This window comes from Stegodyphus dumicola, chromosome 6, assembly GCF_044657685.1.
Source record: "Stegodyphus dumicola isolate Sdum_Otavi_A_Nest chromosome 6, ASM4465768v1".
Classification (NCBI taxonomy): domain Eukaryota; kingdom Metazoa; phylum Arthropoda; class Arachnida; order Araneae; family Eresidae; genus Stegodyphus; species Stegodyphus dumicola.
In genome coordinates, this window is record NC_140773.1 from 194,950,673 (window position 1) to 194,966,972 (window position 16,300).

At 32.3% G+C, this 16,300-nt stretch overlaps 1 protein-coding gene across 1 annotated transcript in view; it reads left to right on the top strand.

Moving 5' to 3' along the window:
* Positions 1-4,949: 4,949 nt before the first annotated feature.
* The window catches only part of LOC118195824 (protein Wnt-5b-like), a 995,694-nt gene continuing 984,343 nt past the window's right edge, over positions 4,950-16,300 (top strand). The window contains exon 1 of the mRNA XM_085819314.1: positions 4,950-5,119. The gene's annotated coding sequence lies outside the window, so the exon portion shown is untranslated. The remainder of the gene's footprint in view (positions 5,120-16,300) is intronic.

Consider the following 16,300-nt stretch of genomic DNA (forward strand, 5'->3'; position numbering starts at 1 on the left):
TAACAAGTCTGATAAGAGGACCGGGTAGCCGAGCGGTAAAGCGCTAGACTCTCATCGCAGAGATAGCGAGTTCGAATCCCGGCGGTGGAGTTATTTTTAAAATTCATTAAAATGGATTAAAATATAATGGAATCAATTAAAACTAGTTAAAAATAATGACGGATTAAATAATTAAAAAGGATGATTCATAATTAAATAATGAAACATAATTAAAAATTAATGAATAAAATAGATTAAATAACTAAAATAATAAAGGAAAAAAATTGGTAAATAAGGAAAATAGTTAACGTCACGTGGTTTAAGCGACCGTTGCCACAAGCATAAAAAATATCGTCGTTGCCACAAAAATAAAACTTTGAAAAAATAGGGTTGTTGCCACAAAAGTAAATCTTTGAAAACATAACATGTACATGTTTTATCTCTCGAAATGCACTGAGAATTCTCATTTGAAATTACCACTAGCAGAGCCTGCATTTCCAAGTATTAAATCTCAACAGAAAATGCATTATTTAATGCAACTTGTAAACCATTTATTCTCATGGATATATAAATCAAACAAAAATATACATAATCAAATCAAAAATAAAAATAAAAGTTCTTTCAACAATGAATAAATAAATAATATAAACTTTACTTTTTATAATACTTTAAATAAAGTTCTTTCAACAATGAATTCTATTGATCCTGCTATTCAGTTCACTTTTGAACTTGAGACTTGCAATTCTCTTCCGTTTCTCGACATTCTGGTCACACGTAACACATCCAACTTCAGTACTACGGTTTACCGTAAATCTTCATCGGTTTGCCTTCCACCACACATTAAATCATGTCATCCGACTAAACAAAAGTTAGCTTCATTTTATTCCTATGTTTTCCGTGCTCTTCAAGTTTGCTCCTCCAAACTAGCCCTTGATGATGAACTAAATTATTTAAAAGCAATAGCTATTGTCAGGGGCTTTTCACCCAACATTATTAATCAAGCAGTTAAAAATTCTCATCTCAACACACTAAAAGGCACACTCTTGTTTTAGGAGATTATAAAAATTCTGTTGTCATTCCCTTCTTTCCATCAATTAGCTATAAAGTTGCACATATTTTGCAGAAATTTAACTTTCGGGTTGTTTATTCTCCCATCAATAAAATTCCGAGTTCCATAGTTAAGGACCCCATTCCGGATATGAATTCCTGGGGTATTTATAGGATTCCTTGCCAGTGTGGTTTAATTTACATTGGCCAAACTAAGAGAGCCTTAAAATTTCGCGTCAAGGAACATGAGGCATATGTTAAAAAAAAGGAAACACAGAAAAACTTCTTCTGTTGCTAAACATTGGTGGTCCGAAAATCACACTTTCAATTTTTCTGCTGCCAAAATTATTCAAAAAACATCTTCCATTGGAGAACTGGATTTTCTAGAGGCATTTCACATTCATAAAAATCTTTCTGTCCTAGTTAACGATCCTAATTCCAATCCAAATTTGCCTTCGGGCTTTAAAGAAATTATGTTTTAGTTCTGTTTTCACCAACAGATGGCGCCACTTGCTTATTCTTGTCCAGGCTTTCTTATCTTATCTAATCATTATTTCCTAGCTTGTTCATTTGCGGTTTTGCAGCTGAAGATGGTGGTTCGGTAAAACCATCGAAACTAGTCCTGTGAAAATTTTGTAAATATAACGCTGATTTTTGTTGTTTGACTTCTGAATTAGTAAAATACCATATATTAGGGAAAAAACTGAGGTCATTGCTTGAATATTGATTACAAGATTTATGCAAATAATTTTAAAACATATAAATGTCTGAAAACAAATGTGAGCCACTGTAAATTGCATTAAAGAATAGTATATTTACAAGGAAACTCGAGCAATGCCACTGAACTAAACTAGCGTAAAAATATGGATCAGAATTTTTTTGTTTTGTTTTTGTTGTATAATATTTAAATTCTGGAATATGTATAATTGAATTACATACTGTTGTCATAAAACATCTCAGATCATGACATCATTAGCTATCATTGCTGTTATATCATGCATTTCTTTCCCTTTTGCATTTCTGGTAGACAGTTTTGCTTTATGCTGAAGAAATTTACGTCTGGAAGAATTCTATATGTATGTATGTGTATATGGATGCGTGTTTTTTTCTCGCATGGCGGAAAAACGGGGGCACCTAGAGCCTCCAAATTTTCAATACCCATAGTTCTCCACCATCTTCCATAATTCTCCATCGACTTGCATCGTCATCCCATCACCAAAACGTGCATTTTAAAACCCGAATTTTGAATTTTTTTATTTTATATTTTGTGTTAACTTAATGAATTTTTGATTGGTCAAATCAGCAATTTAAGAAAAATGTGTTGACACAACTAAAAATAAAATAATAATTTCTTTCGCATACCAATGAATTGCCATTCCGCAAAGTATAGAATATTTATTTTTCAAATTTATTAACAAATTCGGCTATTCAAAAGGAGTGTTACCACTGATGGAAATAAAATATTTTTTTATCTTCCAGGCGCGAGTGTTGCTATTCGTCAAATCGTACTATATTTAGCTTTCAAATTTAATTTGTCTATTATCGATTAACAAACTAAGCTATTTAAAAGCAATATGTTCAGTTCTTAATGATATTTAAATTTACTTTCTTATCTGATTCATTTAAATAAAAATGCATTTAATTGTCTTCCGTAGCAGGAGACGTCTTAATAGTTCGAACGGAAATTCTTCAGTATTTATCATATTTAATCTTCCAGTCTAACCTATATCTTGTAATAATATCTTTATAAGCTTCTTGATTTTTTCCTCTGGTTCTGTGAGAGAGATTCGCCAAGCTACGCTGGTATGGACAAAAAGAAAAAGGAATTTTACTGCAGAAATAATATACGTGATGATAGCTATAGAACGGCTATTGTTTTCCCTGTTGTTAAATTCTTCAATAAAGACATAAACAAAATAAAAGAACTTACAATTTAAATAACTTAAAACTTTCGGATTTTATATTACGCCCCATGGGGCGTTTTTTTAACGTTTTGTGTTTTACCTTTATTGATTAAATATGACATTCTTCGCACTTATACCACATAAAATTCAATTCAACAGCAATATCACAAAATATTTAAAACAGCATTGTTCACTTCCACGCCTGTCGAATTAATTTCTACCTTTTCGTTGCCCTGCGTTGGCAACACGCTTTTGAGATTTGTCGTTCGTAGAATTCGGTCGCTAAAAGCGTAGCTGACCTGTAACTGTTGTAATTATTATTTTATGCTTATCTGTACTGCTGAATTATTACTAACTGTTTACGTGTGAATGTTATATCATTAAGTGTCTTCAGTTTGATTTAAATACACCAAGAGTCTTGAATTTATTAAGGATATTAAAAAACGAAACTGCGTCATCCATGTCGGCGCCATTCTAATACGAGGAACGTAAACAAGTTTTCTGTTCGCACAGGGAGTTCTAGGGGGGAACTTGTACAGAATCTACGTCTGGGATTTTTGGAAGCGGTGGAAAAAGGAATATTTGACTTCTCTTCAGCAGAGATCCAAGTGGCAGTACAACAGACCCAATCTAAAAATCGACAAGCATATCTTTCCGATACACAAGATTTAGAATTTCCGATACACAGGCTCGCGCGTTGGAGATAATTTTTTTTTTTTTTACCTTACAGTGTTGCCATTGCTCGCTTTGAAATCGGTGAGTTTGTTAATCAAAAATTCGTTAAAATTTTATAAAATTTTAAATAGGTAATTAAACAAATTCAAAATTCGGCCTTCCAAGTGCCTATGCTTAGATGGAGGACTACGTTATTCAAAATTTGATGGCTGTAGGTACCGTTGTTTTATCACAATACGAGAAAATTTACGCATTCATTCTTCATTATTTAGTTACTTTAAATATAATACATGGCAATAATATCTGGTGGCGACAGTTTGAAAACTGAATCGACGCAAAATGCCTTTTTGAAAATCCCTTCTGGGCTAACGCCCTTTGGGCTAAAAATGAAACAACTGATATTTGAGTTAATATCAGTATTGCCAGTAAATATATACTAAAAGACAGAATGAATAGTATACTAAAATTTTTATATATATAGTTGAGAAGTCTGAATAGCAAGATATAATCTGATCCATATTACATATTAATTGTTAAACAGTAAAATAAAACTTAAAAATAAAATGCTTTAAAATATTTTCCTTTATACTAGGTCTCTTCGAAGCGCAATTTGCTGCATATTAAAGAAATTGTACGATCAGCTGCAGTATTTAGAACTTGTTGCATCTAAAAGCTAAAATCTTTGGAATGGAACGATTGATTAGATTAAGGCAATCAAAAAAGCAATATTTTTGGTTTACTATTAAAACCTTTAAATATTTTAATGAAATCATACCAGTTGGACCCAATGAAATTAGATTAAGTAAGTAAAATCTTTACACATTTTCTCTTTTCTATCATAACCATTTTATGCGGTTAGGCCCATAAAAAGATTTAGGCTAGAATATATTAAAACAAGTGATATCATGAAATTCTTTCCCACCTGTTCTCCATACCGCACCAAAAATTCCCGAACATTTTTTCCGCCTTTTCTTTTCATTTCATAGTATCTTGTCAACAGGTGTCGCTGTGATCAAAAAGCAGACGAGAAGTTGAAGTCCCGCGAAAGCCAAAATGATATCCGGTTTCATAGTTGCAGAGTACTTCATAGTAAGCTGCCATTCTCTGTTTAAGAAATTAATGATTACTGTTTTTCGTCCAGAGGAGCTGTTTACGGATTTTATACGTTAAAATTCAGTTGTTAAATCTTTATGCGAAATTAAATCATACTTTTATAACAATAAAATTATTTTAAAACAAATAGTTATTTGGTGCTCAGAACTATACAGTTTTGAAAGTTCCAGTTTCAAAGGATATTTTCAGTTTTTTTTTTTTTTTTTTTTTTTGCGAGCTTCTTTATATGGGTATATGTGAATTTGACAAGACAAAGACAATTGGTTTGCATGTTTTGCAGTTTTGTATTTTGATGAAACAAACTGGACAAGATAAGAATAATCATTGTGAAGGCTGAATAAGAAATTTGTTCGGTTCTGAGAAGCACTTCCAAGAGGAAAATTTTAAAAGTTTATTTCAAGGTAAGTAGTTTTCTTTTTTACATTAGACCTGGGTTGCCAGAGCGTTTGCAGTTTCTAATCTTTAACTTTTGTTAATTAAAATTATATCTATTATTTTAATTAACATTCACAGTTTTTCTTCTGAAGCTATATGTAGGAGCAAGTTTAATAAGAGCTATATCTAAAAATGAATTTGTATAGGAAATATATAAAGATTTTTATGTTATAAATTTTTCATATTTTTACATTTATGCAATATTTTTTAATTTTGTAATATGTGTGCGCAGAAGAAAACAGACGATTTAAAAAGCGGAAAAAAAAAATAGACTGTTGTGGTACATTATATAGCATACCCAAAAGCATTAAAAACATTTCAGTTAATTTGCTCACTATGAAATATTCCATTTTTTTAACAAAGTCGTACTACATTTTGTTATGATGTTTTTAGTTCATAAAATTGCCAGAAGCAGAAAGCTACCGATTTTTTGTGTTGTATTTTTATTAAATATTTGAGCACTAATATTTTTTCATGGTATTTTAATAATTTATTTAACATTCGGTAGGTGCGGCGTATCTGTAGCACTCTTTTCGATATGTAATGAATAAGGAAAAGCAATTGTATCTACTGAAGAACTTTATTTTGAGTACTTTACATTTACGAATAATAGTAAACAAATAATATATGTTTAAATGATGCCTAAGGCGTCTTTCAGCAGAACACCAACAACAGAAATACAGACAACAGAAATAAATGTCATTAATAACTTGGAAAAGTAGCTAAAAAAGATCATTTCGTAGAGTTCAGCTGAAGGCAGGAAAAATAATATTAAACATTATTAAAATCTTAAACGAAGTTAAAGCAAACATTTCTAAGTTATTTCTTTAATTCCAATATGTGCATAAAATGCAGGAGAAATAAAAGTCTGATGTAACCAGGACATGTCATCTCGCAGTTCCATGTTAAGACATTTAATTGCTTCATAATAAGAGCACGTCTTCATAATGAGCTTATTCCAGTTGCATTTAGCGTAATTCCAAAAATACATTTAATGCTTATAAATGTAATATGTTGGTCTGAGTCATATTCTTATTTTAGATATCAAATTTGAGAGTTGTGTTATCTTATAACATAACTTTTACAAAAGTCTGGTCAGAGCTTCAAGTAAAGTATCACTTTTGGTCTATCAGTTTTAGCCCAAATCTAATAGGGTGTTCCTATTGATATAAAAGTCTTAATACTAAAAACTGAAAAAATTTCGCATTATATTTTAATACAGGTTTTCATTGAAAGTTGTTTTGGGCTTCAAGTAAAGTACTACTTCCGGTTGTCCAATTTTAACCCAAATCAACTCTTTATATGAATGTAAAAAGGTTAAATAAGGAAAATAGAAATTTTTAGAAGTTTGATATGGTTAAGTGGATAGAAAAATCGTAACATTCAGACGCAGGTAGAGACAACCAGACTGACATTATTGTAAAAATAGTAAAAATGTGTTGTGGGAACTCTAACATGTGCTTATTTACTGAAAACTCACTATCGAATATTTGAACCGGAAACAAAACCACCCATACCGACGTTTATAGATTGGTGGGAGGTAAACATTAGTGTAATTTTCATTTGCTTTATTAAGGCCATGAAATTCTGACTTCTTAATGTAATTTTGATGATTTCACGCTAAAGTAGATTAAGCTACAAAAATAATTTTGTATGTATAAATAACAGAAAAATGTACTTAATTAAAATATGTATATAGAGAAGAGAGTTATAAAAACTGCTTGAATCGTCAGCCCTGAAAACAGAATTTTTTCAAAAAAGAATCCACCCCCCCCGAAAAAAAATCCATGACAAATCATTTAAATTTTATTGGCGTGTTCCTCTTCTAGTTTACTTTGAAATATGCTAATTAAGTTAAAGAGATGGACTTCTATGAGATGATTTCTATTAATTAAGAAACTTTAGAGCATGATTTTTTAGTCTCGCATAAAGAAAACAACTTTTAAAATTTGTATTTTTATTTCTTATTTATTTCATTTGATTCTTATTTTTATAATTAAGACACAATAACACGCCGAATAAATACTAATTCAGAAGTCAAACAACAAAAATCAGCGTTATATTTACAAAATTTTCACAGGACTACTTTCGATGGTTTTACCGAACCACCATCCACAGCTGCAAAACCGCAAATGAACAAGCTAGGAAATAATGATTAGGTAAGATAAGAAAGCCTGGACAAGAATAAGCAAGTGGCGCCATCTGTTGGTGAAACCAGAACTAAAACATAATTTCTTTAAAGGCCGAAGGCAAATTTGGATTGGAATTAGGATCGTTAACTAGAACAGAAAGATTTTTTTGAATGTGAAATGCCTCTAGAAAATCCAGTTCTCCAATGGAAGATGTTTTTTGAATAATTTTGGCAGCAGAAAAATTGAAAGTGTGATTTTCGGACCAACAATGTTGAGCAACAGAAGACTTCTGTGTTTCCTTTTTTCTAACATACGCCTCATGTTCCTTGACGCGAAATTTTAAGGCTCTCTTAGTTTGGCCAATGTAAATTAAACCACACTGGCAAGGAATCCTATAAATACCCCAGGAATTCATATCCGGAATGGGGTCCTTAACTATGGAACTCGGAATTTTATTGATGGGAGAATAAACAACCCGAAAGTTAAATTTCTGCAAAATATGTGCAACTTTATAGCTAATTGATGGAAAGAAGGGAATGACAACAGAATTTTTATAATCTCCTAAAACAAGAGTGTGCCTTTTAGTGTGTTCAGATGAGAATTTTTTAACTTCTTGGTTAATAATGTTGGGTGAAAAGCCCCTGACAATAGCTATTGCTTTTAAATAATTTAGTTCATCATCAAGGGCTAGTTTGGAGGAGCAAACTTGAAGAGCACGGAAAACATAGGAATAAAATGAAGCTAACTTTTGTTTAGTCGGATGACATGATTTAATGTGTGGTGGAAGGCAAACCGATGAAGATTTACGGTAAACCGTAGTACTGAAGTTGGATGTGTTACGTGTGACCAGAATGTCGAGAAACGGAAGAGAATTGCAAGTCTCAAGTTCAAAAGTGAACTGAATAGCAGGATCAATAGAATTCATTGTTGAAAGAACTTTATTTAAAGTATTATAAAAAGTAAAGTTTATATTATTTATTTATTCATTGTTGAAAGAACTTTTATTTTTATTTTTGATTTGATTATGTATATTTTTGTTTGATTTATATATCCATGAGAATAAATGGTTTACAAGTTGCATTAAATAATGCATTTTCTGTTGAGATTTAATACTTGGAAATGCAGGCTCTGCTAGTGGTAATTTCAAATGAGAATTCTCAGTGCATTTCGAGAGATAAAACATGTACCTCGTTTCTTCAGTCAGTGTTTTCTTTTAGTTTTTCTCTTTAAATTTTTCAACTGGTGTATTAGAATTTCAGCAAAATGTTTCATGTTTATGAAATTTTTACCATTTTTAAGACATGATTTTTAGTTATGATCCTAAATATCCAAGAAAGTTTGCATACCTCTCTTAAAATTTCCTATGATTATTTTCCCTTCAATTTTATTCAACAAAAAGAGTTAAGTGTTAATTGTATTATGCTTTCAAAGCGGCGGAACTAATACCACGTTATAAACATGACGATCTGTACTCGATTTTTGATTGAGTGTATAAAATCAACAATATATAAACTCAATCAAAAAAATCATTACCTTTGATTTTGGGAAGTATTATGGACATTATTATGTAAAATTCGAATGAAAAAAAAAAAAAAAAAAAAGATTTATCTGTTAAGTAGCTTAGACGATAATAATAAAACCGTAATATATACTTTCGATTTTTTATTTATAATCAAAAGCTACTGAACTAGTAACATGTTATAAATAGTGATTTTATACTCGATTTTGAATTAAGTTTGTAGCATTAGCACACTATAAACTCAATCAAACATCTTTGCTTTTGAGTTTGTGAGGTATTATGGACATTATTATGTAAAATTCGAAAGAAAAAAACGAGTTTTACTTTATATAGTTTAAAAGATTTCTAAATAAAATCTTCGCATATTTTTGATCATTTTACTTGTAATCAGAAGCTGTAATTCGATATATCCAGTTTGTAGTCTCACTTTTCCTTTATGCTCGTATTAAATTTGTTTTTGTATATTTGATCTTAAAATAAGCAAGGAACAATAAGAAGCGAATGAAAATATATTTGAAAATAGGCAATAAATAAATAATATTTGTTTACGCACTTACGGCAACATGGTCAGCTTAAATGCTGCTAAGCGAACAGATGTAACACTATGTCACATGGGCAACTCCTACGGCAACATGGTCAGCTTAAATATTGCTGACGAACGTTGATGTATAAATCACAATAATCAGCTTTTGAACAGAAGTTAAAATTTAAGCAATTTTTGAATAGAAATCAAATTTTTTCGTGTAATTGTAAATTAGTATAATTTTTTATAGTAAGGAGTAATTTCGCTAATGCTAAGAGATTTGGGGATATTTTCCTTATATAAAAAAAAATGTAGTCCGAATAAGCAATTAAACACAACTTCAGTCTTTTAGAACAACCATTTTCCTATTTATTTTTAACAATAACAACGGTAAAGAAAAAACTGGTAATCATGGTAACACTTTGCGACTGCGCAGATTTTCTGGCAGACGATTTTCACAGACGATGTGTTAGCGTCGGAGAACAAATACAAAAATATTAAACACACCCCACCTGTACTCTGTTAAGAGTACAATAAGAATTAACAAGAGATCAAATACAATACAAATTAATAACTCAAATACAATTATCATAATACAAATAGTACTACTAGTACATGAGTATAAACTTAAGAACTGACTAGAGATAAGAATCACAAACACGAGGTTTCGCTTTATTCTGAATATTATTAGAAGATATTTAAACTGGTCTTGATTACTGCAGCAACCTCGGAATCCGATAATTAATTTAATTTCAGTCTTTCAGGTACTTTTTGTATCAGTAATTTTCACTATAGTATAAGCAGAAAATGTTTTGGAGGTTTATTACGTTTTGGGAGTATAATTTTACATATTTATTTGCAAATGTTAATTATATATAATTATCAAACTTTTGTTTCTCTTTCCTTTTTTTGCTTCTTTATATCCAGGTTGACTGCAATTATATGAGTATTCTGTTGCAGTTTTATGCGTGTTTCCCAAACTTGTCTATGAGTTTTTTTCCAAACAATACATAAGCATTCTGTCGTAACTATATGCTCATTCTGAAACTTTTCCGCGTATACTATTGGAAATGGTGCTTTAGAACTCGCAGCCTTTGCAAAAGACAAACTTCTGTTAGCTCATATACTGTTTAGAAAGTAATGTTTTAATTACTTTGCCTCAAACATTTCAAAGAACGAAAGAAACAATTTTAAAAATTATGCCGCCCAGACGGTATAGTGGTTAGAGGAGCCGACTGCGATACCAAAGCGCCCGGGTTTGAATCCCAGAGAAAGCATGGTTGTAACTGTCCGTTCCCTTCATAGGAAGGTGTGTATATGTGTATTTTAATTATGGCAAAGCACACGAGGGCTATCTGCCTAAGGGGAGGGATGCCTTTCGTGGAGGACTTTCTAAGGGAAACTGGCTCGTATACACGTTACACATGGGGAAAACCACGAAAACGCCCATGCAGCCAGCCCGTTCGCGGGATTCGAACCTCGGACCGAACTACCAGTGTTCAGCGACTTTACCGCTCGGCCGCTGGTGGGCCCCTTCATAGGAAGGAAAGGTGGCCCATCTACTAGGTGCCTCCATAATAAAGTGACCACCACTTCTGGCCTTAGTAGCAGCTAAGCCGAAGTCGGCTGAGTACCAGTCATTAGGGAAAAAAGAAAAAATATTAAAGATTATGAGGTATTTTCTCCTTCCTTCTAGCATGCCTTCGGGGTATAACGCTAGCACACTCGGCGTGTGTTCGAGAGATCAAGATTCGAATCCCGGCAAGGGCATTGAGCATTTTGCATGTCCCCTGCTTTAAAAAGTCCTCTCTAAGATTATACTATTTGAATATAGCAACACACATGAGAGTTATACGCCCAAGGAGAATCTTTCTGGAGGAATTTCTTAAAGATATTGGGTAGTATTCATGAATAAAAGAAAGAGCAAGAAACTTTTCACGTGTATACCCTAAAGCTATTTTGTAATTTTCAGTATAACTTTTCAAATATTATATGAGCTACTTAACACTATACTATAAAACAATAGCTCTGTGTTAAATGATATTACTGGAATGTTGGCCAATGTAAGAACCGTGAGTAATTATTTGGATCAAACTGACTAGTCTATATGTTAAATCACTAGCGGTCGAGCGGTAAAATCGCTGAACATTGGTAGTTCTGACCTGGGTTCAATTCCAGGTGAGCGTGCTGACTGCAGGACAGTTTTCATGGGTTTTCCCATGTGTAACATGTATACCAGCCAGTTTCTTTCAGAAAGTCCTCCACGAAAGCATCCCTTCCCTTAGGCAGTCCTAGTGTGCTTTGCCATAATTAACTAAACAGAAACCGAAACTCATGATCTAATGTGATTCGTTTTGTGCGCTTTTACGGCTTTAGAAAAATTTGTGGGCCGTCGAGTACGAGCGAAGCAAGCATGGAACTCTGAATTTATGTCATCTCGCATATTTAGAGTAGGCTAGCTTAAGCAGTGAGATAAGCAGCTTTTTTGATAGATGCAGCTTGTATCTTTTATGTTATAAGACAACATGCATCAAACAGTTTTTTCTAGAAAGATATATGCGCTATGTTGGTACTTCCAGCGAGAAAACGTACTTTCCTCAGCACTTAATTTCAACTGCGATAAAATTTTCTAAACTTCAGAAATAATATTTCTCGGGTTAATAATTTCATTAAACAAAGAATTAAATAAATTAACATAAATAACATATTTTTATTAATAGTACTTTGAAAACAAAAACGCTGCTATAAGAGATAAGAACAGCACTAATAGACAACGCCGCCGCATATACATCTTTCCACAGAAAATTGCTTCGCGCATATTGTCCGTATCCGAAAAACGAAATTAGAATAAATAATGGCAACCTTTCTCTTATTTATTAAATTCTTCAATACATAAATAAAAATATATATGGATGTATGTAAATAATAATGAACTTCTTTATTTCTTACTACAGCTTGACACTTGAAACGAAATTTGGGAATAAATAATGGCCATTGATTGACTTGGGAATAAATAATTTTTGATACACAGTCTCTCGCGCTGGAGATAAAAATGTCTTTTTCTTCCGTACAGTGTTGCCATTGCTCGCTTTGAAAAAGTTGAGTTTGTTAATCAAAAATTCGTTAAAGTTTTACAAAATATGAAATAGGTAATAAAACAAATTCCAGATTCCAAATTTGGGCTTCCAGATGCCCATATTCGGGTGGAAACGTACGTTATTTAAAATTCGATGGTTGCAGATACGGTTGTTTTATCACAATGCGAGAAACATACGTGTATTTATTTATGCAGATTGTTCATTATTTAATTTCTTTAAATATAATACAGGGCTGTAATATTTGGTGGCAACAATTTAAAAAGTAAATCAACGTGTATAGTGAATCAACGCAAAATGCCAAAACGAAATTAATGGCCCTTTTGGGCAAAAAAGAGCAAGATTCATAATACAAGGAAGCAGAAATGAAGGTATTTTCTTAGATTTTGCAATATTAATATTACTGCGTATTCTTGGAGGAATTTCTATTCCTTGTAATTAAATAATACAGAAATAGATACAGGTAGTTTATTTATGAAGACGTTTCATTTGTTACATTCTTACAGTAATCGCCTCTTCGGGAATTAAATGAATCACAAAATTTTCCCCTCTCGATTTTCGCACGATAAAACTAGTAAAAAAGGGGGGGATGCGTGAGTAAACACGGTCGTACGCAGTCCGACCGCCTAAGTAACGAAGATCGTTTTATGACACGAAAAAAGATCTACTTCCGAGTAAATATGATATGTATTACTACATAAAATGAAAAACTAAATTTTTGCGACCCCCAATTATTTTTGACCCAAAAATTAGAATATCGCTTCCCGGCTTTTAATAGTATTTTATCCTTAACTTTTCATGGATTCCAACGATTTTATTCCCGCCGAAATGGAAAATTTAAATAAAACTACATTTACTGTTGAGTGACTGACAAGAAATAATCGTATTTCCCCGTGCTTGCTATAGTGGTGTAAGTAGTTAGTACGTCTAGCTAGCATCGGAAAATACGCGACTCGAATCCCGGTGAGGAAGCTATATATTTCTCACATTTCCTGCTCTGAAAAACATAATGTTTACTGCAGTGTGCTTTAATTAAAGTCACCAATTTGATTTTAACGAATGTCTTGGGCCTCTCCCCAGTCGCTTTTTATGTGGGGCAGAATCAGTCGCATCGGCACCAGAGCCAATGCAACCGATGCAGAAGCACTAGTCTGCAATGTTTAGGAGTGGAAAAATTTATAGATACCATGTACCAGAATTTGGGAGCGACAAAAATTGCCCCAGGCTACATAAGGCCTAGCACCGGGCTAGAGGAGAATTTAGCAATAAACACATTCTCCCTCTTTTGCTGTAATTATGGTGTTGATAAGAGCTAACTCATACATTAGCTGTTATCAGATAATGAATAAATCTAATCTATATAGGGATCATTTCACCAGAAAAGGAATATAGTTGAACGTAATTTTTTCCTTTATTACAGTAAATTTCGAATTAAAATGTATCAATGAACTCGCTTAAGAGTTTTTATAAAATTATCCGTTTCTTTTACAGCATTTATCTTCAATTACAATTTCTTTAGTAGATCTGAGACATCTTCACTTGGTAATCGAATTCACAAGTTATGCAGAAGGAAATTTATTCTGCAATGAAATCATTACGCTTAATTAAATATAAAAAACAGTTAATAAAAATTATGAATAAAAATTATTTTCGTTCTAAATTAAGATAATGACTCCTACTTAAACTCGCAATTAAGCGTCGTTAATAACTGTTGTCAAATCATTAATTATCATTAACGACTATGTTATTGGGTAATTATCAAACACGTTTTTGAATATTTTAAGTCATGTGTCCATTTTTTCTATTAAGTAATTATGATAATTATGTTGCGCTTTTACCTCCTTCTGATTTCAATTATAGATGATTACTTACGTGATGAACATTTTATTGTCAGTCAAGCCGATTTAGTATTTGTGTGTTCAATTCAAGAGCAATTTAATTTTTAGTTAGTTTTATCAGATCAAATATAACGTAGGAATGAGCATAGTGTGGTTAGCTATTAATAATTGCCCACGATATGTTCTTTGTCTTATTTCGACGTAAAATGTACAGGTTAACGATTAACGCTGTGTACCTAATAAAGAGGTGGTATTATAGGGCGCTTTGTCCCTCCATTTACTTTACAATTAAGAAAAAACACCAGAAAATAAAAACATCCATGAAATCATCATGCTCAACTTTTCGGTATAGTATTTCAAAAGTTTAGATCATAGTGTACCAGTGTGGGCTTTCTTGTCCATCGCTGGACACTGAGGAGTTCTAGGCGACATTATTGATCCGAGGGGCATTAAAGTGGGCGATGAGAAGCAAGTAAGCAATAAAAAGACTCTTTGAAGATTTAGTTGCCTAATTATTTGGTAAAAAAAAAGCAATTAAATATACCCTTTGTAGAGATATTAGGTTATTTTTAAAGCAGGAGTGATGAAAAAGGAGCAACGCCCTCGCCGGGAATCGAACCACGGACCTCTGAAATACGCACACAGCGTGCTGACCACTACACTACGAAGGCATGCTAAGAAGGCGGGAGAAATACCTTATACCTTCATTTTACAAAAATTACAACCATGCACTTTTACTTATTCATACCAAATCATAATAGTCAATCGTGCATCTATGCTTGTCCAAGTTTATGTATTTTTGTATTTTATTCCAAACTAGCGGAAGTACCCGATGCCAGTTAAGTTAGATTGAGAGTAATGCATCTAACGACAGAGAGAACGATACCGCTGCAATCCTTCTCTAATAACGATGCAAAAATACGATTTAGAGTCATACATTTTGCATTCTGATGCGATATGGAAACCACGTAAAATATTTTTTATAGAAAAATAAACTTATTCTCTCTCATTATATCACCAACAATGGCACGCAGTTTTTAATGATTTTCGTCTTTCTAATCAAATGATAGTAAAAGCTCAAGTTCCATCCAACATTTCACCTATATTCAATTTTAGTCGATTGAATGTGGCAAAAAATGGATCATAATGGATCAAAAATTAATAACGCGAACAAACAAAGACGCAAACAGACATTCTTCTTTAGGAATATAGATTTTGTAAAACTTATAAATTTTTAATTATCAAATTGTACGATTTGAAAGCGAGCACTAGCAACACTTTTCGAAATAAAGCATTTTTAACTCCAAAGCGCGAGACTGTTCTCACTCGAAAAAAAATGAGTGCAAAAATTAGTGTTTTCAGAGTTTTTAATTAATATCTCGGCTGATTAAAGTCGCACGAAGCTGGGAACATTAGAAATGTCTTCCCACGAATTTTTGGAATTGGGAATACTGTGTTAAATATTTGGCAATGCTATTTTTATTCACTGTAAAACTTAAACATTTTTTATTAACAAACTCTACCTACGATTTGAAAGCGAGCAGTGGCAACACTTCTCGAAATAAAGCAGATTTTTATCTTCAGCGCGCGAGACTGTTGTCACTTGTTTTGGAAAAAAGTGGACGTCAACCTTTCCCAGGACTCAGAAAAGAATTGTATATAGTTTGGTGACTATAGCTATAGTAGTGATTAGGTTAATCCCGAACAAACACACAAACAGACATTCTTCTTTATATATATAGATTAATATATAAAATGCAAATTACGAGCTACCAATCTAAAATCCTAAAAGTATAGCCACAAGTTTGCACGTGCAGTGATCTACAATACGGACAAAAAAAATTTTCTTTCAATATGCACCATGTCCTCAGTTGTCCATGACCCGGTCTTTAGTTTCGCAACCGTTGGTCGTAGTTGTATACTTTCCATTGCAAAAATGTTTTAAATGACGCATGCTTTGGAATTTTTAAACTTAAAGAAATCAGTTTTATAAAAATTATGAAATCTAACTTTTTACGCACTTTTCTGGTTCTTCTAATT